This window comes from Mirounga angustirostris, unplaced genomic scaffold, assembly GCF_029215605.1.
Source record: "Mirounga angustirostris isolate CCGP_5_RB_7025 unplaced genomic scaffold, mMirAng1.0.hap1 SCAF_4, whole genome shotgun sequence".
Taxonomy (NCBI): domain Eukaryota; kingdom Metazoa; phylum Chordata; class Mammalia; order Carnivora; family Phocidae; genus Mirounga; species Mirounga angustirostris.
Genome location: NW_026991712.1, coordinates 59,912,302 through 59,921,076, shown reverse-complemented (window position 1 = coordinate 59,921,076; position 8,775 = coordinate 59,912,302). Strand labels below are relative to the sequence as shown.

Below are 8,775 nucleotides of genomic sequence, written 5' to 3'. Positions count from 1 at the left end.
GAAGATAAAGAGGCTCTGGGTGGGGCGGGGGGGGGGGTCTGAGCAGAGTACCAGCATCGTCCATTATAGTAGGCCCATTCATAGAATTACCAAAGGCATGATAGATGGGACCCAAAGGTCTGGTAAATGTCAAATGCCACAGCAAATCCTCCAACCAAAACCAATCCTTGATACCAATAAAAGTATGTATTAAACCCAAAATCCTATCTAGCAAGTTCTATATTTTTGTATAGGATGTATATAGATGCATATAATATTTGTCAATCCCCTAGTTCTTTTACTTTTCCTCTTTTGACTTGTTCATAAAGGAATTTTCTATGTTCTAAATTTGTTCCCTTTATGCCTTGGAGTTACTTTTCTTTATTCTAATTTAACAGATCACATTTGGTACTACTATTATTATTGGAAAATCTTTAGGCCTTGTGGTATTCCATTTCCTAGGATTAAACCTAATATTTTGGAGTGAAGTTGAAATTACTGATGGTATTTTTTTTTAAAGATTTTATTTATTTATTTGACAGAGAGATAGACAGAAGAGCACAAGTAGAGGGAATGGCAGAGGGAAAGGGAGAAGCAGGCTCTGCACTGAGCAGGGAGCCTGATGCGGGACTCGATCCCAGGACCCCGGGATCATGACCCGAGCCAAAGGCAGATGCTTAACCATCTGAGCCACCCAGGCGCCCTACTGATGGTATTTTTTCCAAAATAACTTTTGATTATGGTTGATGTTGCAAGGAATTCTCAGTGATTACCCAATATGGCTCTGATTTTAGAATGCTGATGGGTATTCCAGTGATATACTAGGAAACTATTTGTGATGATGACAATCCTGAAAGAGAAGGAACATGTGAGCATAATGTCATTACAGAGGGATGAAGGTTACTTTTGTAAAAATAGGACAAAGCAACTTGTTAAGTATGATAGACCCAAACAGATAAAAATGAATACACTCTTGGTGATAGCTATTTTACAAGGAAAGAATTCTCTATTTTCATATAACCTCGAAGAAGATTATATAGTGTTTAGGGTCATATACTCAGAAAAGGTATGATAAATATTACGACCTTTTAAAAGTATAGTTTAGTCATTGGGCTAATCTCAAGTGAAAAATGAAGTGATTTGTTCTATTAGACCCAAGAGATCACAAAACCTAATTATTCCATTGCTTCCTCAGGCATAATCTCCATGTCTGTTTTTGTAAGAAGCTAATTCTCTGAGGATGCTATTAGTAACTCACTTCTGCACTGTTTGTCCCACACTGGAAATAGTGCAGGTGTTATAAATGTCACTGTGTTTCCAAAGTATAAACCTCCATTAATCTCTTATATTTATGGTTTATCAGGAAATAATGTCCTAAGTGGTAATAGGATATTATCAGGATAAGGTAAATAGGATACTGAGGGTTTTTTTAGGAACAATGTAGACTTTCATGCCTCTGTGCCTTAGTCTGTGCTATTCCCTTGGCCCAGGTTCCTCTTTCTCTCTCTCTGCTATTGAATTTCTGCTTGTATTCAAGGCCCAGATCAAATATCAGCTCTCTGAAGCCTTCTCTGTATGTACGCCCAGGTAAAAAGCACTCTCTTCCTCCCCTTTGCTTATGCAAATATTTTAATACTTAACAGGCTCTGACCATGCGCCTCTCTCTAGTTCTGTGCCTGCTTCTCATCTGTCTACTCTATTACATTTCCAGCTCTTAAAAATGAACCCTTCTCATCTGTGCTTCCTCGATACTTGATACTGAGTGGCACACAGTAGCCATTCAATGAATGCCTATAGGTGTTGTTATTTTCCTGAAGGGTCACTTTGCTCCACCCATGCCTTTGTCAGTACCTGTCAATATGGATACCTCTTTGCAAATGTTTGTAGAATCGAATAGAATCCATTTACATGTAAGACAAATATTTGATGATTATTTTAATTTTCTTAACACTCTCCAAATGGCACTAATAATAGTAGGTTGATGCTTATTTCTGTTGCCATAGGCAGTCCATAATGGCACTTAGGAATGATTAATTGGCTTTAACTTTCTTCAGTAAAAGCCTATAAACTGAAACCACTATACATGTGTACTGGAACTGGACAATTAAGTAAATGGATGGTAGAAGGTGGCAGCCAGGTTTCTCACTGTTGGAGTGGGACATTACAGACAAGCAAGGGGAGAAGGCTAGAATGATCCATGTGATAATAGAGTAGACCTAGAGACATCAGTGTGAACTAATGTGTAGCTTAATACAGAGATGGGTACACACACACACACACACACATACACACACAAACAGGGGTTTGTTTGCACATATGTATTTCCTGGCTTTGTCAACTGAGAGGTCCTAGAAGTAAAACACCCCAGTAGCAACAAGCACACCTAGTGCCCAGATTTTGATTTCTAATACCCTTCTCCAAAATAGCAACCAGGCATCCTTGGAGAAATGGCTAATTATAGAACTGGAGCAGGAAATATAAGATGAGCCCAGAGCATCTTACAGTGCCAGAAAGTTAGAAGTGCTCAAAAAACCAACAACGATGGGAATATGTCAAAGAGGCACAGAAGTCAATTAAAATAGCTCCCTATAGTCAAAGTGGCAATAATTTGAGCAATAGAATAAATTAGCATTGGATTATAACCCAAAGTATAAAATAAAATCTCTAAGTCCATACCAATATAGATAAATGATGGATAAATAAATACATAGGCAGAAAAGACAAACTTTCTCTGTAGAAGAATTCCAGTGATTTATGTTACTCCATTCTCAAGAGGGAGGAACATCGTTCCTTGATCTTTAAGTGTGAGCTGTTCAGTGACTGCCTTCCCAAAAGTACAGTATGGAAAGGTGAGAAACTAGTGGAAACACCTGACAAACAGTACTTCAGGCAAGCGGTCAAGAGTAACATCAACAGCACTAAGTCAGGTGGGTATTATGTCGTGATGAGAATGGCACTTTACCTCTGTGTGTCTCCTTTGATCTTTTTTGGGATCTTCTTTCCCAAAACCCATAACCCCAATTTAATCATGAAAAAAATGCCAGAAAACCCCCAAACAGATACCTTCTATAAAATACCTGACCAGGATGCCTCAAACTTTCAAGATCATCAAAAATAAGGGAAGTCTGAGAAAGTGTCCTAGCCTAGAGGAACGTAAGAGAATGTGACAGCTAAAAGGAATCTGGCTTCCTGAATGGAATCCTGGAACAGAAAAGGAACATTAGGTAAAACCTAAGGGAATCTGAGTGAACTTTTGACTTCAATTAATTTTTTAAAAAACCTGTAAGTACATAATGTAAACTTGTAAGTACGAGAATGCAGGGTAGGAACTGGCATGTAGTGGACATTTAATGTGTATTAGATAAAGGTGTATGGGAATGATTGGCCCTCCCTTACATTTATGCTCCTCGTCCAAACACATATTAGGCCCATAATTATACAAACATATATACTTATATCCATAAATGTCTGTATATAGAATAAATACTAGTAAGTAAAAGTAGATAAGCAATTGTATACATTTCTGGCGTATTAGTTTGACCTTATTTTCAGATCCTGAGCCCTTTATTTTTATTCTCCCTCTCTCATTTAATAGAATATAAGAATTTCTGCAGCCAAAGCGATGACCCAATATTGGCCTGTTGGCTTCTGCATTTCTGTAAAGCTTAGAGATAAAGATGTAGAGAAAACATCAAGCCACTCTATTGAGAAAACAACTGCCAAGTGTAGCTGCTGATTGCTTCTCTTAACATCCCAGTGGCAAATGGCCAAACATTCATTCGCATCTTTCATGGGGATGCTAGACCCACCACTTTTCACAATCCCTGACCACTGGCAGCTAATTCTATGTGTACTGAGGGATACAGATGGATGAACGAGCAAGTCAAGGCACTGTAAGAAACTGCACCTGAAATCAAGGAAAACTTAAACAAAGAGGTCTGGTTCAGCTGGACTTGAAGGATAAGGAGGTGTTCAATCAGGAAGAACGACCATACTAAAGGTTGAGAAAAAAGGGACACTTAGAAAAACAATTCATTCTGTGATTCTACATGAGGACAGGGGGGAGAAGCCTAGGAATAGAATTACCCTGCTAAGGAAAAATCGAGGCAAAATGGCAAAATTGGTGAGGGTTGTTTTTGGTGCTTCCTGCTCTTAGGAGGTGAAGAGTGTTTAGGATCAGGTTTAAGGCAACCTGAGTTTATAGCCCAGCTCTACTGTTTATGACTGAGTGAGCTACAGAACTTCTCTATGCTCCAATTTCTCATATGTCAGATGGGATAATAACAGTGCCTACCTCACCTGGTGAGAGAATCAATGAGCTATCATATACAGCAAACACTTTGAGTAGAGTGGGGCACATGAGCATTCAAGACAAGTTGTTTTTATGTTAGTGCTGTTCTTGATGATAATACAGGATACTCCTGAGGTGGCATGGTCTCTCTTGGAGTGTATGTCTGCATTTTGGGACCTGCCATCAGACCATCAGTGGGACCTACCTTTGGCCGCATAGAGGCTACCTTTTAGGCTTTACCCCAGCATTGAAAATGAATAATCTTTGTCATAAAATCCTATCCTTCCTGAGTGAAGATGATATCTCTATCATAAAATAAGTTCCTACATGTTTTCAAACTAGTCAATACATATATCATAGTGTTATATGTGAATTTCTAAAGTTGATGGATGAGAAATGCTAGAGTATCCACAACCCTGAAGGAGTACATTATTGTGAATAACTGCATCTTCCAGAGAGCTTAGGGAGCAGTACTTCAAGATTCAAAACTTCTAAAATTGTATCAATTTCAAAGGAATATTATTATATATGAAATACCCCTATTTTATCAAGAGTACTTTTTTATTTATCCTTTGAGTTATAACTCTAATAACTGTTCCCTGTAATATTTCAAACTCTAAGGGAAAATTCATTTTGGCCCTATTGCAGACTAACAAAGAAAATTTCATTATTATAAATTCATAGAAATAAAGGATGAAATATAACCAAATTTGAAAAAATACACGACTGAGCTAGAAAAAAAGAGAAGGAAAATTCCCGGTGCTAGCTAGAGTTGCAGCAACCCAAGGGATGTAGAATCAGAAATAGAGGGAGGGTCTAGGAACTGGGGTTTTAATCGACATGCCAGGATAGAACGTGTTACCTTGGGGCTCCATCCATTCACGGTGTTTACCTACAACTGAGACACCTGCATGTAACTGAGCTCTGGAAAGGCTGCCTCCCCCCAACAACAACAACAAAAAAGAATTTGGAAAACTTGTTCTGCCAGGGAAGTGATAAAAAGCTGTGGGTGAAGGAAATAAAAGTCTGAGCCATGTACCAGGAAATCTTACCAAATGCATAGTAAGGGAACCATCACAATAAGAAGTTAATGTCAAAAACTAGTCTGTCGCACATTCTGCATGGAGCACTGGGTGTTGTGCACAAACAATGAGTCATGGAACACTTCATCTAAAACTAATGATGTAATGTATGGGGATTAACATAAGAATTAAAAAAAAAGAATTAAAAAAAAAAAACTAGTCTGAATGTGGGCAAACACCTGGGACACCAGGCAGAAGCAAATGCGCAACCTCTCTACATCATGCTTCAGCCCAAAGGACATGTGGTTCTTAAAAAAAAAAAAAAAAAAAAATCCCCATTGAAGATAAACTCACCTTCCAAAATAACAAGATGTATAAGGAAATCATTCGCCTTATACAAAAGTCAATGGACAGGAGAAAGATTAGCCAGATTGGACTTTCAGAACGTTCACAAAAGTAGTTGTATCTAGAATGTTAAACATGTTTTTAAAATGGAAACATTATAGGCAAAAACAGGATGTTCTGAGAAAATAAAACATATTTTTTCTTTTTTCTTCTTCTTTTTTTTTTTTTTTTGGTCTTCACTGATCTTTATTAAATGAAGGATACCAGGGGCAAGCAGGGGGGATCAAGAGCAACAGCAGGAGCAAATATAAAAGTATAAAATGTAAAGTGCAGCACTGGGCAATGTGTGCAGGGACATGCCCACAGGGACCTTGGGGACACAAGGCTGAGGACGACCCATAGCCCACCCTCTAAGGGAATCTAGGCCTAAGGAGCCTGTGCAGGGCTCTTGGCTGGGGGTGGAAGTGGCTTGAATGGGGCCCAACCTTGGGCCTTGACATAGGAGACCAGTTGTGTGGGTACTTCTGCGAGCACAGTCTGTGCTGGTGTCTCCCGAGGGGCATTCTGGAAGCAGCAGTAGGGCAACAAACTGCACTATGTCATGGGCAGCTGCCTCCCTGGAGCATGCACACAGGGGTCCACCATCAGCATCCAGCTGCTCCCTGGCCTCGCAGTCAGCGCCCCCCACACCCACAACAATCACTGACATGGGCAGGTAGGAGGCACGTGCCACAGCCTCACGTGTAGCCTCCACATCTGTCACAGCGCCGTCAGTCAGCAGCAGCAGCACCAAGTATTGCGAGGTGGTCCTCCGACGTGCAGCCTGGGTTGCCAACCTGGTCACATGGTTGATGATGGGTGCAAAGTTGGTGGGCCCATAGAGGCGAACTTGGGGCAGGGCTTGCGGTGAGCATCCACAATGCCCTGGATGCCTGGGCAGTAGGAGTTACTGGGGTTGAAGTTCAAGGCAAATTCACGGGAGACCTGCCAATCAGGGGGTACCTGGGCCCCAAATCCAAATGCTGGGAATAGCTTGTCTGAGTCATAGTCCTGAATCACACTGCCCACACTCCACAGTGCTGTCAGGTACTCGTTGACCCCTGTTGGGCTCAGGTAGTGCAGGGAGTCCGGGGAGGAAGGCTCTCCATTGGAGCCCATAAAGTCAATGCCTACAGTGAAGTTGATTTGACAGCCTCCCATCCCATAGTCCAGGAATGAATGCTGTGTTTCTACCTGGCAAATCTTGACACAAAAAAAGTTCTTGTAGCTTTTCTTTTTCTGCTGTTTCTCAGGGTGGATACATTCAAACAGCCGGGACTACTTGCAACTGGGCCAAGCTGGTGTAGAAGGTACCAATGAGATCATGTGAACCATCACTGTCATAGTCTGAGCATTGCACCTGGATGGGTGTGTTGGGGTCTCCCCAACAGAAATGCTGAAGGGGAACAGAGAAGCACTTCATGTAGGGTTCAAGTTGTTCTTGATTACCTCAGATCTGTATGCCAGGTGCCATTTCCCATCACCCTGACGGAAGATCTCCAAGAACGGGTTTGATTTCCCTAGGAAGTCCTTCTTATCTAGTTTTCTGGCCTCCACCTCTATGGTCACTATACAATTATCCTTCATCTCTTGAGCAGATACTGTGATGGTCCCCCACCCAGCAGGTTTTCCAGGCTTCAGCATCAAGGGTAGAGTTATTATCTGGCTGGACACAATCTGTCCTAGGGAACACTCAGCCCCTCCTAGGAAGTCATCATCCCCAGCTCAGGTGTCTTGTTGTCTATGTCATAAATGCCAAATCGGAGCTTCTGGACTGTTTCAAAGTGGTACTCAAGCTGCAGAGTCTTGGAGAACTCGGGGCTCGAGCAGTTCCGCACTCGCTCAGTTCGGCCAAGCTCAGCCCAGCTGCTCCCTCCCACAGCCTGTAAAAGGACGCAGAGTGGGTGGGACTTGGAGCCGATGTCCTTGTCAATGAGGTGGTCACAGGAAATGGATAGTGGAACCAAGGTCACACAGTGGGTCATCTCTTTTGCCGCTTCACAAAATCGCCGACAGCCCGCTCAGCAGCTCCGAGTTCCAGAAGGGAAGGGACGGAATGGTAAAACATATTTTCTTAAATAAAAAAGAATATCTAGAAATAAAAATTTCAACTATTTGATATTAAAAACTGTGAATAAATCAGATTGTAGGTAAGATACAGTGGAAGAGAGAATATGTATCTAAGGAAATTCATTGTAATGCAGCACAGTGAGAAAAACAGATAAAAATATGACAGTTGTTAAAAGACGAGTAAAGAATCAAGGAGACTGTATGTATAATGAACAAGAATATTAAGAGAGATGATAACTGATAAATATTCATTAAGTAAGACAGAAATCCTTAGATTAAACAAAAACCCCTAGTCTAGTTAGAATGAATAAAAATAAATTTGCACCTGGAAAAAATCTTAGTAAAAGTACGAAACATCAGAAACAATGAGAAGATTGTTAAAAATCACCCAGAGATAAAAGCTAGATTATCAGCAAAGGAATATTTGTGCTGATGGCTATTTTCTTAAACACAATAATAGAGGCTAAAAACCAAGGGTAAAGTCTACTACTGAGAGAAAATAGCTGTGATCCTCCAATTTTAAAAGTATCTAAACTACCATTTAAGAATTAGATTAAAAAATACATTTTTAGGCAAATATTTTTAAAAATACTAACAGATGGACTTCAGGAATAAGTAAAATGAATAGGAAGGAGTAGGATAGGATGTATGGAGAAGGGATGAACAAAGGCATCAGAAAACATCTGGTAAATCCAAATAAACATGCTGTAAAAACAAGAGCAAAGACTAATTTGGAGTGAGAGGATTTAAAAAGAAGGTGGAACTAAAATATTTCCCAGTCATGATATGGACCACAGGAAGAGCTGTAATTTGATTACAAGTGTTGTAAAATGCTTCTATAGTTCAAGCTGAAGCCACACCTTTTGATTATTATTAGCTCTTTAGATTCAAGAATGCATGTCAAAAATTTAAGAATAATTATTAAATAAATAAGAGAAGAATCTATAACTCTCAACCAGTTGATAGGTAAAATGGTGAGGAATAAAGAAAACTTGATCAATCCAATAGAAATGCTCTGTGATCCTACAA

The 8,775-nt window shown here is 40.2% G+C and overlaps 1 pseudogene; it reads right to left on the bottom strand.

The window, feature by feature from the left end:
• Positions 1-5,873: 5,873 nt before the first annotated feature.
• On the bottom strand, positions 5,874-7,689 carry LOC123860536 (copine-1-like; annotated as a pseudogene).
• Positions 7,690-8,775: the final 1,086 nt, after the last annotated feature.